We start from the raw sequence: 18,020 nt of genomic DNA on the forward strand, positions 1-18,020 counted from the left end.
CCCCGCGGCTAACTCCGTTGTTCGTCCTGCGGGAGCAATAACAATTTTTTGTGTATTTTCTTCTCTTCTTTTATTTTACATACTGTGTGGCAATATGCGAGCTCGCCCTTTGATTCTTCTCTTGCTGGATCTGGTCCCACAAGCCCTTGCCGGCATTGACCAGGTCCGAAGCTGAACTTGGTAATTCTTTTCTCTTGAATAAATATTATTATTATTATTATTGTATTCTTCTTCTTCTTCTTCTTCTTCTTATTTTTTTCATCATCATCATCCCACATTCCGTTTACCTCTGAACCCGCTTTTCTTCCAACTCTTTCAGAGTCAGATTTGCGGTCATATCTGTTTGGTTTCAAACGCTCTAGGTCGGCGGGTGTTGATGGCCTGACAGTTCTTGACTTATGTCGAAATTATGACTCCCTGAAAAACGTTCTCCTAGTTCTTATAAATAATATCATAAAAACTACTCATGTACCTGATGACTTAAAGCGGCCTTGGTTGTTCCTCTCTTCAAGGGTAGTGCACCAAGCCAAGTTTCTTCAAACAGGTCTATTTCAATATTGTAATTATAACGCAATTGGTAAAGTTGGTAGAGCGCTCCACCTGTAATGGAGAGGTTCGATACCCGGACCAGGCGGATTTTTTCGGTCGCTCACCAGTCACTTAGCTGTGTTTGGAAATTTATGTTTGTCCTTTGTCCCTCTTGTTCCCCTTCTCCAGAGATTATTTTCATCATTCAATATTGTCTTGCATTTCCCAGATATTAGAGAAACATGTTTTTTGTCGTTATGTCCGGGTTCTTTGAGAAGTACAACATAATCTCGCCGCATCAAGACGGGTTCGTAGCTGGTCGCGCTACCACTCATCTTCTTGAGACTTTCTCTGACATGATACACTCGTCCTTCGACAACAACATGTATACGTGCGCCATCTTCATTGATGTCGCCAAGGCATTCTACCGTTAACCACACCATCTTTTTAGACAAGCTTCTTAGGGTAGGCTTTCGTGTTCCTTTCCATGATCTACTAAAAAGTTTTCTTACGAAGCGTTTCCAAGTGGTATCAATAGATAACGTCCGCAGTTCTCATATTTCCTTAACCTCCGATGTTCCTCAGGGCTCCATTTTGTCTCCACTATTATTTAACATTTTCGTAAACGATATTTCAACAGTAATTACCACTTCCAATTTATTGCGATACGTGGATGATACTCTCATATTCTCACAGCATCTTATATACCAGCGTGCAATAGAAATGCTCCAAGACGATGTAACTAAAATAATGGACTGGTTCTTAGCAAATAAGCGTCGGGTAAATGCTTTCAAAACCAAGCTGATATGCTTTCATAATCCATTAAAAATTGAAGTTTGACTTGTCCACTGTTTCTACATAACTGCAGCTGCTCATGTGATAATTGTAAGCCTGTTGAGTATGGTGACTCAGTGAAATACCTAGGCCTCAACTTTGACCGTGATCTTTCGTGGAACACACACATATCTTATATATGCCAACGATTGACAACTGTTTCTTGTTTGCTTTACCATTTAAAAATATTTCTACCGTTGTCACTTAAAAAGAGCATTACGCACGCGTCAGCCTACAGCATACTCAGATACGACATCACTATATTTTTAACTGTCCGCAGTTCTGGCACCTGAGAGTTGATCGCATTCTAAAAGGAATTTTGAAAAGTGTCGCATATAGCAAAGACTTTCTATCCTGTGATAACTTCTTTGCCTCTCTCGAGTTACCTTGTTTTCAGTCACTATTTCTCCAAACTGTTATCTGGCGACACTTCTGGGGAAGTGAGTTCAAGGTGTCGTCAAGTCCACTTCGTGATCTGATATCTGTTCCGCGCTTTCAAACTCCACGGGTAAGGACTAATTATGGTGAAAGTATTCGCTCATTTTATGTCCCAAAAATATTTAATGAAGTCCCAGATTATTTGCATCTCCTTACTTCAAACAAGACATTAAACAAATTTCTGAGGAGCTTGTTGTTGTTGTTGAAAACTTTATTCTTCGTACATTCAGAAGGGTAAAATGATGGGATCAGGCGACCGTTAGCCCTTGAGCCCCGGTGGCCTCCGCAGCCCATTCACTGGCCGCCGCTTGAACGACCGGATCTGAGCTACACATCAGTGCGTCCCACTGCTGCATAGTTTCGACGTTTCCATATCTCTTCGAGAGGTTGGGGCACCCCCACATCATGTGGGTGAGGTTGGCTGGCTGAGGACAGAATTTGCATATGCCCGTGTACCTATCGGGATAAATGTGCGAATATATTGTGGGATGAGGATATGTGTTTGTCTGCAATCGGCGCCAGGTATGTTCCTGGGCCTTGCTTAAGAATTTGTGGCCGGCGGGGTATCGTTTGCGAGCGAGACGGTATGCCTGCGTAATTTCCTGATACGTGGTCAGTACATCCTTATGGAGGGTCAAACCACTTTCCCTATCTCCCGGTGCCCGGTAGGCAAGTTCTCGGGCGGTGTTGTGGGCAAAGTCGTTGCCTGGGAAAGAGGAGCGGGCGGGTACCCAGACAATGCTGACCGTGTCAGTAGGGACGATGTCTCAGAGGATCCTGGCCGCGAACCTCGATATGCGGCCCCGGGCGCAATTTTGAACTGCGCGCTTGGAGTCCGAAATGATGGTGGTAGCAAATACGATATAGCTTCGCCAATACTGGAAACTCCTCCGAAAACACATAGGAGCGGCGGCGAACGTGACAGTGGCGCCTCTAGCGGACTCGGAGTTTACGGAAGCAGTCGACGCAATGCAAAAGTATAGGCTCCGCGACGTCCTCGAGCTTTACGAGCCCCGTTTCGTCACCCTAACAGCAGTAACAATTTATTACGGTCAGTCCGCTTGCAAAGCGGAATCCACTGAGCGCAACTGCAACGACAATCGAATAACAAAGCGCGCATAAACAAAAATAGAGCAGTTTATTTAGCGGTCTCAAACGCCTCTCAGGGGATCACACGCGTTTGAAACGCGTCTGGGAAGCGGAAAAAAGGCGTTTAGCTACTCGAACTACGTCGTAATCATTAAAACATGCAAAAACGACATTTTAATATTACCAGAGCAAGCGCACGAGCTGCTGGAGCATAAAAACAAAACAAAAAGTAAGGATAAAAATGACCGTGAAGCACTTACCGAACTTTGCAGAAAAAATGGTGTCGCCATTCCCGACGAAAATAAAAAAAAACGGGAAAGAGAAGCGAACAACGGCGAATAAAACAAAGGATCTAGCAAAAAACAATTTCAACGACGACGATCGTTGCGGCGCTTATAGAAAAAAAGAAAGAAAAATGAAAAGCAGCAAATGAATAGCTGGTGGTCGCCACCGGTGTTGAGTTCACGACAAACAAAGCGGAAGCAACAGACGAAACTAATGAAAAAAGAAGAAAGCGTCCCTTTTTTTTCAGCTGCTTGTTGCACATTTCTTTATTTGCTTTCGCGGCGTAGGTGCGAACTAAAAACAAAACAGGGGAAATAAATAACGTAGTGCAGCTCACACTGACCGGTAAAAAAGAGTCGCAGAAATGTTTTGGTCGCAGGTAGCAATCTTCTATATGTGCTAGCAGTGAGTAACCTTTTTTTGCTCTCGAATTTCTTTTTCCAGTGACTTTGGCGGGCTGTTCGTTCGCTCGCTTGACGAAGCAGTTTAAAAGTGCATTCAAGTACTTGTTGACGTAGGTGTCCGTAGGTTGACGTAGGAAGCAGAAGAAAGATTCTCCACCACATCGCACAAATTTGTTCTTGCAATGGTAGGCAGCACATAGCATGCCTGCCATCTCTAAGTATACTCTGGTGTATGCTCGAATGCGGCCGGTTGATCAACAAACGATGACCCGTAGCAGACGTGCCGGCCGGAGTACACAAATAAAATTCGAATAAAAATGGATAACGAGCTTACAGTTCTTAATATATTTAATATATATCAAAAAGCACGTATGACGATTTTGGATTAGAAACTCAATCGAAGGCGAAAATAGGAGGTTATCGCAGACGACAGTGGAAGAAAACAACAACAACAACAACAGCAAAGTTGCAGACGGCCCTCAAAATGCCCGGGCCTAGCGCAGACGAACCGGGGGTATACAGTAAGCGCCGAAGCGAAGGAAAGGGAGTAAAAACCAAGCCAAACAAAGCAAGGATACACGATGGTTTAAACGTCGGGCAAAAAAACAAAGCAAAAAGAAAACAAAAAATATACACAGCAACACATAAGCAGGAGGAAGAAATAACGCGGCCAAAGTGGCGTCGCCTCAAAAATATAAAAAAAAGAAGACTCAAAAATGAAAAGAGTGGAGACGGTTCAACGGGGTGTCGGCCTTTATCGTAGAAGTAAACAAGCAGCAAAGCGGAAGGTGTTGGTCGTCCCCGCGCTAACAATCGGAATTTGTGCACTAAAAAACGTGACTGAAATCACCTTTTTTCGCGGGGCTACGACGCTCTCCCCTTCTTTCTTTGCAAGCGCGAGAAGTCTGCTTTTTTTGTAACTCCGCTTTTGTTAATCTATAATCGCGCCAGATTTGCATATGCACAACGACTTCTTTCGGAGCATACCGACATCGCCGTAACGTACGTGGTTCGAAATTGACTTCTGCTTCTTCATCTGGACACGATCTTAACGGGATTAGCCTGCTCGCCTGTTCGACGAAACGGTTATAAGCAAGACATTCATGAGAAATGGGAATTGCAACGCCAAAACGAATTGACTGATAAGAACAATAAAGTTGAAACGAAGCTATGTTCTGAAATGTTTGTACATTTCCCTTTTTCACGAAACAGCGCGAAGGTATACATTCGTGTTTTGCTTGGCTTACACAAGTTGTGACAGAATGTTTTCTTCGGGAGAACTCCGAAATTGCACCCAGAAAGCTGTAACATCTTTTCCACGCGAAGAGAATGTCCTTTACTCATGAGCTGGCACCCATTTTTTAACTTTCAAAGCAGCAAATGTCCGTGACAATTTTTTTTTCGTTTGTCACCTCGCACGGAGATACGCAAAACCAATGCATTTTGGAGAATTTGTCTGCCAGCGGAGACTCCGATCTCGCCAGGGGCGCTGCAATCACTTTTCGCCCGTTTTCCGCGGGAGTTGCCAGTATTGGCTTCCACGGTATTTGGTGGTAGCGTTAGGTAGCGTGAGGGCTAGGGCTATGGCTGTCTCTTCCGTATCTTCAGTACTGGTGGTGGCGATGGATCCACCGCTAAGAAGTACCTCCTGGGAGTTCGTGACGACCATCGTCATTGCTGGATTCGTGGCATGGTCGGCCGCGTCCGTATAAACTGCACCGAGATTTTGATGGTATCGTTCCTGAACATGCTTGCAGCGGTCTCGACGACGTGCATCGTGGTATTCCGGGTGCATGTTTTTCGGCAGTGCGGAGGCCAGAAGGTGCTTCCGGACTTCCCTTGGGAGGTTCATTTTGGGCTGCGTCGTTCCCTCGTGTTGAATGCCTACCGCGGCAAGAATATGTCGGCCCGTCGCCGTGGTGGTGAGACGAGTATATTGAGAGTGAAGGTGTCCTTCAATGACTTCTTCCACGGTGTTATGAACTCCGAGCGCTCGTAGTTTGTCAGTGGATGTGCCAATAAGGAGCCCTAAGGCCGTCTTGTATGCTCCTCGGATGATTGTGTTTAATTTGTTGCGTTCCACTGCGTAGGGTTTCATGTATGGGGCGAAGTAGTAGATGCGACTAAGCACAAAAGCTTGTACGAGCCGAATTAAATCATTTCCCTTCAATCCGTGATGCTTGTTTGATATTCGCTTGATGAGGCGGAATGTTTGATGTGTGACACTATCCAGTTTGCGGATCATTTCGCTGTTATGACCGTTGTCCTTTAACAACATACCCAAAATGCGAATGGTGTCGACCCCATTTATTTCTGTGCCTTGTAGAGTCAGCTTCAGTCAGCAAGGTTGTTCACGCGTCGCTTTGCCTCTCCGTACTGGTCTGAGTACCATGTACTCCGACTTCTCTGTGGAGCAGGCCATGTCTCGGATGCCTGCGTACTTTTGTACAGCGTCAATGCCTTCTTGCAATATACCTTCGAAACTTCCAGCCGTGCCTGCCGCCGCCCAAAGTGTGACGTCATCGGCGTAGAGACTGTGTTTGAGCCCGGGTATTTGATTTAACTGCTCTGGCAATCGACAGAGAGCAACGTTAAACAGGAAGGGGGAGAGGACTGCCCCCTGTGGGGTGCCTCTGCCACCCATGAATATCGTCTGAGAGGTGGTGTCTCCGACCCTTAGTGTGGCTGTGCGACCTGTCAGAAACGCCTTCACGTAATTATAGGTCTTCGGTCCGACTTGGAGATATTCAAGAATTTCCATGATAGCCATATGAGAAACGTTGTGGAAGGCTTTTTTAATGTCTAGACCCACTACTGCTCGGTAGTTCTGTTGGTTGAGCGTGCAAATTGCTCGATGATGTATTTGGAGGAGGACGTCTTGAGTGGATAACCCCGGCCTGAATCCTATCATGGTGTGTGGGAGGAGGTCTTGATCATCGACATATGCGTGCAGGCGAGCGAATAGGATATGTTCAAATAACTTTCCGATGCACGATGTGAGGGATATGGGCCTTAGATTTTCAATTTGCAGAGGTTTCCCCGGCTTGGGTATGAACACCACTGTGCCATGCTTCCATTGCTCAGGAAGAGTGCCTTCCTCCCAGCACTGGTTAAAGTATTGGGCTAACGCCTCTATCGAGTTGTCGTCGAGGTTCCGCAGAGTGTTGTTTCGCACTCCATCGGCTCCCGGTGCCGAGGTGGTTTTGAGCTTCTGAAGGGCGGCTCTTACCTCGTATTCTAGTATTGGGGAGTCGAGTTCTCCATTAAGTGATCCACAGTAATCGAGGACGGTGGTGGGTATCTGGTTCACTATGTACCGGGTTTGCAGTTCTTGTAGGAATGCGTCCATGTCACCGCGATGGTGATGTATGAGACGGCTCATGTTGCGGCGATGTTCTGCCTTCGTATTTCCTTGGTCAAGCAGGTGTTTGAGAGGGTGCCAGGTCTTGGCCATTCCCAAGCTACCCTGCATGTTGTCGCATATTTGATGCCATTGTTGATGGGTGAGGTTTGTCGCGTACTCCGCGATATCTTGATCTAGTCTCGCTATTCTAAGTTTGAGCGTTGGGTTATGCTTTTGTCGTAGCCATCGGTTGTGGAGGCTCTGTCTTGCCTGACACATATGTAGTAGTCGATTGTCAATTTCCGTAATACCCGCTTCCTCTGGGATATCCTGTATATACGTTTCAACGTCGTCCTGCAGTTGCTGCCTCCATTCCTCGATATTATCGATGGTGGTGGGCGCTATTTCCTGTCGGATTTTACGCAAGCGATCCCATTCCGTGATCCGCACGCCTCTTTTCTTATCTTTGTATCCCGAGGTTGGGATTGTCGTGCTTAATATATAATAGTCGCTGCCAAGACACGCCTGAGTGTTAAACCACTCGCAATTTGCCATGTTTTTAACAAGAGTGATGTCTGGACATAATAATAATAATAATTTGTTTATTTAATGTGCCCAAAAACAACCACGCGGGTCTTCATATTGGCGCACACAAAACAAAAGAAGAAACACAGCACACGCACAGCTTAAAATGTACAAATTAGCATGACAACAAATAGGTCGCACACTTCACACAAAATGTAATAGTTTCAACATTTATCTAGACTTCCCAAGTTCCGGCGAAAAACTACGAGATCTGTGAAGATGCCCAAGCTAGACGATGCGATTGTATTAATTGAAATTTGCATACGGGACAGTGGTGAGAGTTTAGACATGAATTTAGTATAAAAGACAGTAAAATTTCTGGTAACGCGACAAGGACCATGAAAATCGACAGAATTAAAAAGTTGGTTAGCATCAGTCCAACCATCTGTCAGCTCTAATACTGTTACCTATTCTCGTGGGGTGTTGTGGATCCGTTAGGAGAGTAAGCCCTTCCTGTTGTATCGCCATCCATAGATGCCTTCCTTTGGGTGTTTCGGTGCGATACCCCCAGGCAGCATGGGCGGCGTTAAAATCTCCCACAATTAGCAAAGGGTTCTGCTTAGCCCGGAGTAGCGTATCATGGAAGAGTAAGTGAAACCGATGCTGTTTGAACTTGGGGCTACTGTATATATTAAGCACAAATAGGCTCGGCTCCGCTGGTCTGCGTGGGACAATTTCTAGTAAGGCGTGATCGATTTCTGATTGTGCGATGTCATGTCGAAGAGCAATCGAGTTCCGGTGTGCGAGGGTGGCCGTACAGCTATCTGGCATTGCGCCCTGGTACGTTTCGTAACTGGCGAGTTTAGGTGTCCCCCCAGTTTTCTGTAGGCAGATGATGGCGGGTGTAGTTTGTTGGGAGATTAAGTATTGTTGCAGGTTTCCTCTTTTCCGTTGGTAGCTTCGGCAATTCCACTGCCAGACCGTATATTTATCGTTGGTCATCTTGGTGGGATATATTTCTAGTGGAGTGCACAGGTTCCGATAGCTTCATGGGGTCCATGCCTTGTGGTGTTGTACTTCGGGAGGGCGACTCGAAACGAGACGGACGGCATCTGCTGCACAGTCCCTTCAAGTGGCGTGAGACGTGTTTCAAGTTTCTTCATGTTCTTTTGTAGGTCGAGAGCGTTACCGGTAAGCGTTTGCAACTGCGCTGTCGTTCTTGATGCCGGACAGTATTTTCTCGATGCTGAGTCTGGATGGCTGTCATTATGTTTTGTATCATAGTTTCCAGTCTCGCTATGTCCTGTGGTTTCACAACGGGTGCAAGATCTGTGTGTGGAGCAGTAGTGTTCGGGTTTTCATGTGGCCCTTCGGCTGTCTCTACCGCTTTGCGTTTAGGCGCTGAGCTCGGAACCTCCATCTGTTCTGTATCTGCCGGTGCGTTAACTTGTACAGGATTTGGGGATGCCAATGGTTGACGTTCGCGTTGAAGTTGCTCGATTAGAGCATTTTGTCACTGTAACATTCGTCGGAGCTGCATGATTTCTGCGCGTAGCATTTGATTTTCATTATCTCTATTACCTCGCTGGTCAGTAGAGGGATCAGTTACCGATGCCCAGGTCACCTTAGTGGTTGTTGAGCCTCTGGAGGGTCTCTGGTTTTCCTCGCCGCCGGCGGAGTTACTGTCACCTCGATCAGTTTTCTGCCCGATCAGTCCTCGCCCACCGCCGGCACTGCGACTGCAGCCACGCGCACTCTGACTACGTCTTCGCGCACTGCGACTGCGAGAGGTCTCTTGACTTGCGTACGCTGATTCAGCGGCAGAGCGCCGGTCCTTGGAGCGGCTTTGCCTTCCGATGCTAGGTCTTGAAGTGGGTGCTGTAGCTTCTTCGTTTGCAGTTTGTTGCCTGCGTACGGCCCTTTGCGGGGCGTGGAAGCGGTGTTGGCACGCTTTCGAACCAGACATATGCTCCCCACCGCATATTGCGCAGCGCAGCGTACATTCGTGGCTTCCCCCTGGGGCGAGGGTTCCGCATTTTGAGCAGCGTTTGTCGTCTGGGGTGGGGCAGATAGCTTTCCTGTGTCCAACCTTGTAGCAGTTTTCACAGACTTCAATCTTTCTTCTGTACAGCAAGCACCTGTATGTTGTGTTACGGTAGTTTACGTAGTAGGGCACCGATTTTCCTTCGAAGACGATGAGCACCGATGCCGTCTCTCCGAGACGTCGCGCTTGTAGTACCCTGGGCGTATTTCGTTCTAGGCTTCGTTCAATGTCCGCCGGGCTATCGTACGAGGGGATGTTGTGGATTACCCCTTTTGCCGAGTTGTCCGGCGCCGTAACGTAAGTAGTCGAGGAGTACGTTCTGGCACCGATCTTAACTTCCTTAAGGCTGCAGTAGGCGACCGCGTTATCTTCCTCAGGCGTACTGGCAATAACGATATTTTGTTCAGGCATGGCGCGGATGATATCTTTGTCCGCCCCACTCCGAAGCTGGGCGCAATGTTGGATGCTGTCGGAAATCTGTGCGGCGCTCCAAGATTTGGCGTTGAGTCCTCCTTGGAGACAAATGACAACTTTGTAGTCTTCCGCAGGTAGTTGAGATAGCGGTGGTAACTTTCGGTGTCCGAACTTGCTGCTCGGCGTTGACTGTTGCCGCGTGGCGGGTGTAGGTTCGGCGTCCGGGCTCTTGTGCCTGTGCTTCCGGTGCGCCGGAAGCCAACCAGGTTCTCGGAGCGTCTCCGGAGTAATTTCACTGCCCTCGACACTCACTTCCATGTCGTGGAGCTTGGGTCTTCGCCTTCCGAGCGGCCTCGGCCAGTGTTAGGCCTAGCTCCACCGGCGTGGTCTAACACACGTCTCGTAAAGCGAAAAAATCCCCACACAGATGAAATAGAAAATTCACACTGCGCTGAAACACTGGCCCAACTTTTGGTAACGTCGGAAGGGGTGGATAGCGAGGATTATTAGTCAGCCGGGATGAATTGAGACGGAGCTCATACGGAGCCCTGCTCTAACTTTGTCGCTTCTTCTTCCTCTCTCTCTGAGGAGCTTGTTCTCCGACGTGTATAGACAGTGAACTTTACTGCTTTTAACTCTTGTTTCTTTGTTCTTACATATCGCATATTCCTTCGTGTCATTCTTTTTTCTTTTTTTTACTAAAGCACTTATTTTTTATTTATTTTTATTTTTGGACACACAAAGTGAGTAGCGAATGTATTGTGTGAAATTTGTTATTTGTTCCTATGCATTTAGTTTTTTGTGTGAACACACCCTGAGTGAATTTGCCTGACTCAGCAAGATACATTCGTGTCTTCAATACGATATTTCTTATTGCATTTTTGTGTGATTTCGCGCGGGAAGGTGTGTGCCATTCAGTGAATTTTTTTATGACTCATCTTTATGCTACATACAAACACGACTAAAACACCAACTCTGACTTTTCGCCTGTACTCTGATGAAACATTGAATGTATCTGATTGTGTGTTTTTTTTCCCCTATGTTCACGTAATGTGAGTCCGTGCGAATATCCGGTCTGCCACACCAAATGCTGGATCTGGTCCCACAAGCCTCTGCTGCTTTGACCAGACCCGAAACTCAAGTGGTTATATTTCAATGTTGAATAGAAATGTATTATTATTATTATTATTATTATTATTATTATTATTATTATTATTATTATCGATCAGCCTGAGCGCCATTAGGGGTGACGTAGGCCAGATTCGGGACGTGCTTCGTGTACCGAGGTTAAGGCACTCGGCGGCGCCGCCTGCTAGCTCACCATCCGGAACTCCGTCGTCAAGGAAGAGAGGGGGAGCCGAGAAGAAGCCTGCGCTTCCGGCTACAGGGGTGAATGCGCGCCGGTCCAGTCGTCCACTGGCGTCGACTCCGCCCGCCTCACCGCCGTGCCTGACCCCCGTGCCTGACCCCGTGGCTGACACCCCAGTGGCGAGCACCATGTGTCCCATAACACCGGCGACACCTGGCCTCATTGTGCCTGGGTCTTCGGACTTTGCGGCACGTGCTCCGTGTGCGGACTTGCGACGTGAAACCAGCTTTGGAGACACGCCGTCTTTGGGGGCCCCTGAGAATGCCTCCTTCTCTTCAGTTTTGTCTCCCCAGTCCGAGGGAAAGGAGATTTTTGTCACACGCCTTAACACACGCACCACGTCAGCGGACATGGTGAGGCATTTGAAGTCTGTTGGTGTGACACCTTTGCAATGCCTGCGTCTGAAAACGCGACATGCATCCTACGCGTCTTTTTACATCGCTGTAGACACTCCTTCTTTTCACGCGCTCGCTGACCCTTACCTGTGGCCCAGCGCGTGCTACTTCCAGACATTTAGAGGTAATTTTCGCGATGAGATGATTCATCCGTCGGACATAGCATAAAAACGTAATATGAAACTAAAGTATACCGATTTAAATATCTATTATCAGAATGTACGTGGTCTGCGCACAAAATCTAAGCAGTTCTTTGAAAATTTAATTTGCTCAAACTCAACTTTTCTGGTTCTTACCGAGACGTGGTTATGTCCAGACATCTCCTCCTCCGATTACTTCCCGCCAAATTTCAGGGTTTTTCGCAGTGACAGGCAGTCTACTGAAGGGAAGCGGGGTGGAGGTGTATTGGTCGCGTTTGATCAGTCCTACGATTGCGTTAGGCGGACGGGCCTTGAGACTTATTCCGAGTCAGTTTGGGTTGAGGTGCGCGGTCCGAAAGACAATATACTTTTGGTGCATTTTATTTTCCCCCACATATGTCACCGGAAACATTCCATGACTGCCTTCAGGAGATTGAAAGAACCGTAACCGCATCTGACGCAGCTAATGTTTTGATCTTAGGCGATTTTAACGCACCATCTATTTGTTGGAAAACATGGAAGGTCACATCGAATAATTTTTATATCACTACAAAATGTGACTCGTTAGTAAATTTTTCATCGTTCTTAGGTCTGACACAACGAAACTCCACACCCAACTGGCAAGGGAAGTTCCTCGACTTGTGTCTAACGACCTCACAGACTGTCAGTGTCGATAAAAGTAAAGTTTCTCTCGTTCCAGAGGATAAATATCATCCAGCGCTTGATATAAAAATGACTATTCAAACACCAGTGCTGCGCCAAATGCCAAGTGGCCAAAACATCGAGAAATCCTTTAACTACGCAGCTGGCGATTACGTAGGCCTCTACGGATATTTTTCTGACTTTAACTGGAGTTCCATTCTGGAGTCTCCAAACGTGAATGATCAAGTAAATCAACTGACCGCTGTGGTAAAGGATGGAATGAAAAAGTTCATCCCATTGAGAAAAAACGTACGCTCTGGGTTTCCCTATTGGTTTTCTCCTGAACTCCATACGGCTTTGAAGAGAAAGTCGTTTTTGCATAGAAAATTTAAGAAAACAGGCCGTCCTGAATTCGAGTCTAAATTTCAGGAGGTGAGAATTCGTTGCAGGGCATTGCTTAAGCGTGATAAGCAGGCAGATACCGAAGCAGTAGAGTCAGATCTACAGCGAAACCCTAAAAGATTTTGGAGAGGAGTTAAATCGCGCAGGGGCGATCGCGCAAGAGAAAATGCTATTGTCATAGAAGGGAACGGAGGCTCTACAACTGATGTATGTAATGTTTTCGCTGGTGTCTTTGGTTCGGTTTACACTGTTGATACTGGCGCACTTCCTAATGAGACCCTTCCATGCACGAACACTTTATCAGTTAGTAATATTGCGATAGACGAAGTTACTGTAGAAACTTGAATAAAAGCAATGCGTCCAACGCAATCTGCCGGTCATGACGGCATCCCCCAAGCTATACTCAAGTCTTACGGCTGCATTTTAACACCAGTCCTTTGCGCTATCTTTATTAATTGTCTGAAGTCGGGCATTTTCCCGAGTATTTGGAAAATTGCTGTTGTGGTCCCGATTTTTAAGGCGGGCAAGCGGACTGACGCTTCTAACTACAGACCTATTTCTTTACTCTGCTCGTTTTCTAAGCTCTTTGAGAAGGTCATCCACAGGTCTCTGTCTTTTTCACTTCAAAGCACGATAAGTACCAACCAGCACGGTTTTTTCGCTGGTCGTTCAACGACGACAAATCTGGTGGCATTCGCGGCTGCTGCGTCTAAGGTTGTGTGCGACAGAGGTCAACTTGACGTTATATACTTTGATTGTAGCAAGGCCTTCGACATTGTAAACCACAGTATACTTTTATCTAAGCTCTCTGCAGTTGGTCTTTGCGGTCCGATTTACTGTCTTCTGGAGGACTACCTAAGGGAAAGGGTTTGTTATGTGCGTGCGAACGGGTCTTGCTCCTCCACGTATAACGCAACTTCGGGTGTACCACAGGGTTCCGTACTGGGCCCGTTGCTATTTTCTGTTTTTGTGAATGACGTCGCAAGCGCCATCACCACGTCTTCTTTCTTGCTATATGCAGACGATATAAAAATATTTAGAGAAATAGGCGGCGAACCTGACTGCATGGATTTACAGTCTGATATAACCTCGTTTGTTGGCTGGTGCTCACGTAATCACCTGAAGATCAACCAGTCCAAAACAAAAGTCATGACCTACTCTAGAAAAACTTCCACAGTACCATTTAACTACACAATTAACACTAATCAACTATCCCGCGTTGGCGAAATCAGAGATCTTGGTGTTGTATTTGACTCTGCTTTGCGTTTCCAGGGTCATGTTATGCATATTGTGAAGTCTGCGCTGCGCACCCTGGGTCTTGTGTGTCGTGTATCACGAGAATTTCGTGACCCTAAAACATTTTTAACCTTATATTGTTCCCTGTGTCGTTCTCACCTTGAGTATGCATCTGTTGTGTGGGGTGGGACGTGCCACTCTAATCTATTGAGGATTTCTCGTGTACAAGCGAAATTCGTATCTATTTTTAAACACCGTTTCAACCTTGCAAAAGCAGTTGATGACGTGCATAGTTCACCCATTCGACTGCAAGACTTGCACGGACGCCGAAACACTGCGGAGCTGCTCTTTCTTTATAAATATATACATGGTCAAATAGATAGCTCCGACATCCTGCATCAGGTTTCTCTGCACGTACCGCGAGTGACGACAAGAAAAACGTCAACCTTCTATCTGTCATCTAGAGTTAATACACTTGATCCAGTATCTCGTGCGGAACTCCTTTATAATAACTCTTCTCTTAATCTCGATATATTTCTTGACAACTTCTCCGATTTTGTTAAATCTGTGCGGAAGCTCTTTTGTGACTTTCGATGAACTTCCTGAATCAACTGCCTGGTTTCCATATGCATTTCTATGACTTGTTGATTTCTTGTTTCTATTTGTACGGAGCTGTATGTGTAGTGTTCAGACGTTCGCGTCTGTTTGCGTCCAAGTGAAGCATCCATATATGTATTGGAACATTTTTTTTAGTGTCTTCATTTCTCTGTGCAATTTTTGTGCACTTTTTTGTTTTGTTTTTCTGTACAATTTTGTGTACACAGTTCTCGCGTCTTCTTTTTTGTAGAATTTTATGTAAAACTGCCTTCCGTGTATTTTTTGCCTTTTTCCTTTTTTTGTGGGTGTGTGTTTTTGTTCTTTTTTACGTGCGCCAGCACCAAAACCGCAAGGTTGTTCCTGGGCACAAATAAAAACTATTCTTGATTCTTGATTCTTGATTCTTGATTCTTGATTATTATTATTATTCATGGAAATGCTAGCCATAAGTCATGTTCGGTGGCCAAAATTGAGTGAACGTATCGAAGAGATTGTAAATGGCTGCGGAACTTTCCAGCTCACCTAGAATGCGGTTTCGTGCGCACCAGTTTTATCGTGGAGATTGCAAACCAGACGATGGCAAAGAGTTCACCTGGATTTTGCGTGCTTCAAGGGAGACTGGCTTTTGGTTCTTGTGGCCGCATACTCAAAGTGGGCTGATGTGTTGCACATGAAAACAACCACGTCTTCAATGAATGTAGAAAAACTGCGCACACTCTTTGCTTACTTTGGACTTCCGGAAAAAATTCTGACGAACGAGAGACCCCAGTTTGTGTCTTGTGACTTTACGAATTTTCTCAGAGCGAACTCTGTGTAGCACATCAGGACGCCACTTACAATCCGGCTCCAATTCGAGCAGAAAAATGACTCGTCCAGACGTCAAGCGGAGCATTATTCGCCAGCTTAAGGAGAAACGGCGCACGGGAAAGTCTTATACGGCACAACAATGACTGGACCAGTTCCTGTTCACGTACCGTAATACGCAATTTCCGACTTTGTCCCTCTTGTTCACTTTCTCCAGGGATTATTTTCGACACCAGCCCCTCTTCTTGTCGTGGAAGCCACGCGCGAGATAAAGCATCCTTCACCCAGAGTTCGCCAAGCGTGTGGAAGCAACCGCCGCTTAGCAGCAACCTCAAAGACAAAAGAGTTCCTGGAGAGAATTTCAAGTAGGCAACAGGGTCCGAGTAAGAGAAAACCGACCACGCGATCCGCTTTGGTTAGAAGGCACCCTTCTGCGTCCTGTCAGCCTCTCGACGCATCTGGTTAAGGTTCAGGGCCAGGAACGGTTCTTGCATTCAGATGACATTGACATGAACACAGTGCATATTTCTCATCACAGGACAATCAAGATGACAGAGAAACCCCGGACGGATAAGCTACCCGACCCCAAGCCAGCAGACGCAGTGCTTCAAGAAGGAGGCAGCCCTGACAGCCTACAAACGACACCCGTGTCTATGCATGCGCCGGCTGGTATTAACGAAACGAACAGCGATCGAGGAGGCAGTTCTGAAAGCCCTCAGACGGTTTTCGAGTCTGCGCATTCGCCAGTTGGTATCAACGAAACGGACACCGGGTAAGCAAGCGGTCCGGAGCTAGAGTTTCGGCACAGCAGACGAATTCGAAAGCCACCTACACGATGGGGTTACGATAAAAAATAAAAAAGGGGAGGAATGTTGTAGTCGATAGGCGCACAGGACTTGGTGACGCCACGGCTGCGGTGCCATCCGTGTCTTTATAAAGCTCTCGGCAAGCCAGCCGAAAGAAAGAACAAGTGTGTCAGCACGGTAACTGCTTGCCGCCTGCTTACTGAGCCACAACAATTATTATTAATATTATTGTGATTGTTATTATTCTTACTATTATTATCATTATAATTGTTATTATTATTATTATCATCATAATCATGATTATCACAGAAAACATTGACTGCCGATGCTTTCCTTGCAAAGTTTGATTTCGTGCTGGCTCTTGCGTCGACTAACGAGAAATCGATAAAAGACATTCTGACCGAAGTTTACGAAATCAAAGGTGCAATGGTGGATCAATCTCCGGAAATCTCACGGCTGAAAGAAAATTAACATGACTCTGAGCAGCACTGTCGGAGTTCAAATATGGATGTGCCCGGTGTTCCTTACGTACCTAGAAATGACCTGGCTAAAATCATGGAAACTTTTTAACAAAACCTCAACTTTCAATCGTTAAGGACTTCTGACATCCTCGCAATTCATCGCCTTCCGAGAAAACGAGACTCTGCCCCGCCAATCCTAATTAATTTTTCTTCTGTCAGCATCGGGCATGTTTGGGTAGCTGCCCGTTGCAAATTGCAGGAACTCTGTCGCTCTGGTGACCAGCACAGATTATTTCATAACGCAAATATAACAAAAGCAAACCGAGAGCTCTTCTGGCAAACATGGACTCAGGGTCGGAAAGCTGGCTTCAAGTTCCTGTGGCTGAAGAACACGAAAATATACGCAAGGAAAAGCGGGGGTTCTCCGGCGTTGCGCATTGCCTCAATTGGAGATCTCGAGAGGCTCGTTTAAAGAATGACAACCTGTTTTCTAGATTCAGACTAGCACTTTCCAAGAGGTTTTTGGTCCTATCTTTGATTTGTCTATTAAATTATTTATAGACACATTAGGATTATACGCAAACAGTGGGACGAGTTTCGATTTTATATACCCCACCGCCCCCCTCCAGTAGGTGTGATTTCTCTTGGAAATTAATATTACATTCTTTCAATGCCATCAGTTCATCCTCAACGGTTATGAGAGACAGTTTTTTATGTGTTATAGTGGTAGAGGCAGAGGTATAGCAATATACGACAAACACAAATAGTGGATTTCAAGTTTGAGTGTATCTTTTGTGCATGCTGAGTTTTCGGCTCTTAATATTTACCGGTCTGGTTTGTCTTTTTTTTTTACTTCCGGTAAGAAGAGCTCCTTCAGAATATGATTCCCTTTTTTTAACGGAACTAGAGGTGGTGCTCCGGCAGCTCGGTATAAGCAGAAACCTTTGCATTGCTGGCGACCTAAACATTGACAATCTAAACAAAACAAGTCTGTAGTTCGTGATTATTTAACTCCAGTATTGGAACATGGAATAGTAAATACCATTACCCGCTCTACTAGAGTGGAACTGTTGTCTGGATATTTAGTAGCCTTATGTGTAGATAATATAAATGTTTGGGCTCTCAACATATCACAGTGAAATCTGCCGTAATTACTCAAAAATTATCTTATCATTACTCTGTGGGATGTCGTTCAGACACGGTATCGCAGAAAGAAGCCAGGCGAAATTTATCCTCTGTCTTTATTACTGGCATAATACAATTT

Source organism: Ixodes scapularis, unplaced genomic scaffold, assembly GCF_016920785.2.
Source record: "Ixodes scapularis isolate PalLabHiFi unplaced genomic scaffold, ASM1692078v2 PGA_scaffold12__126_contigs__length_90152505, whole genome shotgun sequence".
NCBI lineage: Eukaryota > Metazoa > Arthropoda > Arachnida > Ixodida > Ixodidae > Ixodes > Ixodes scapularis.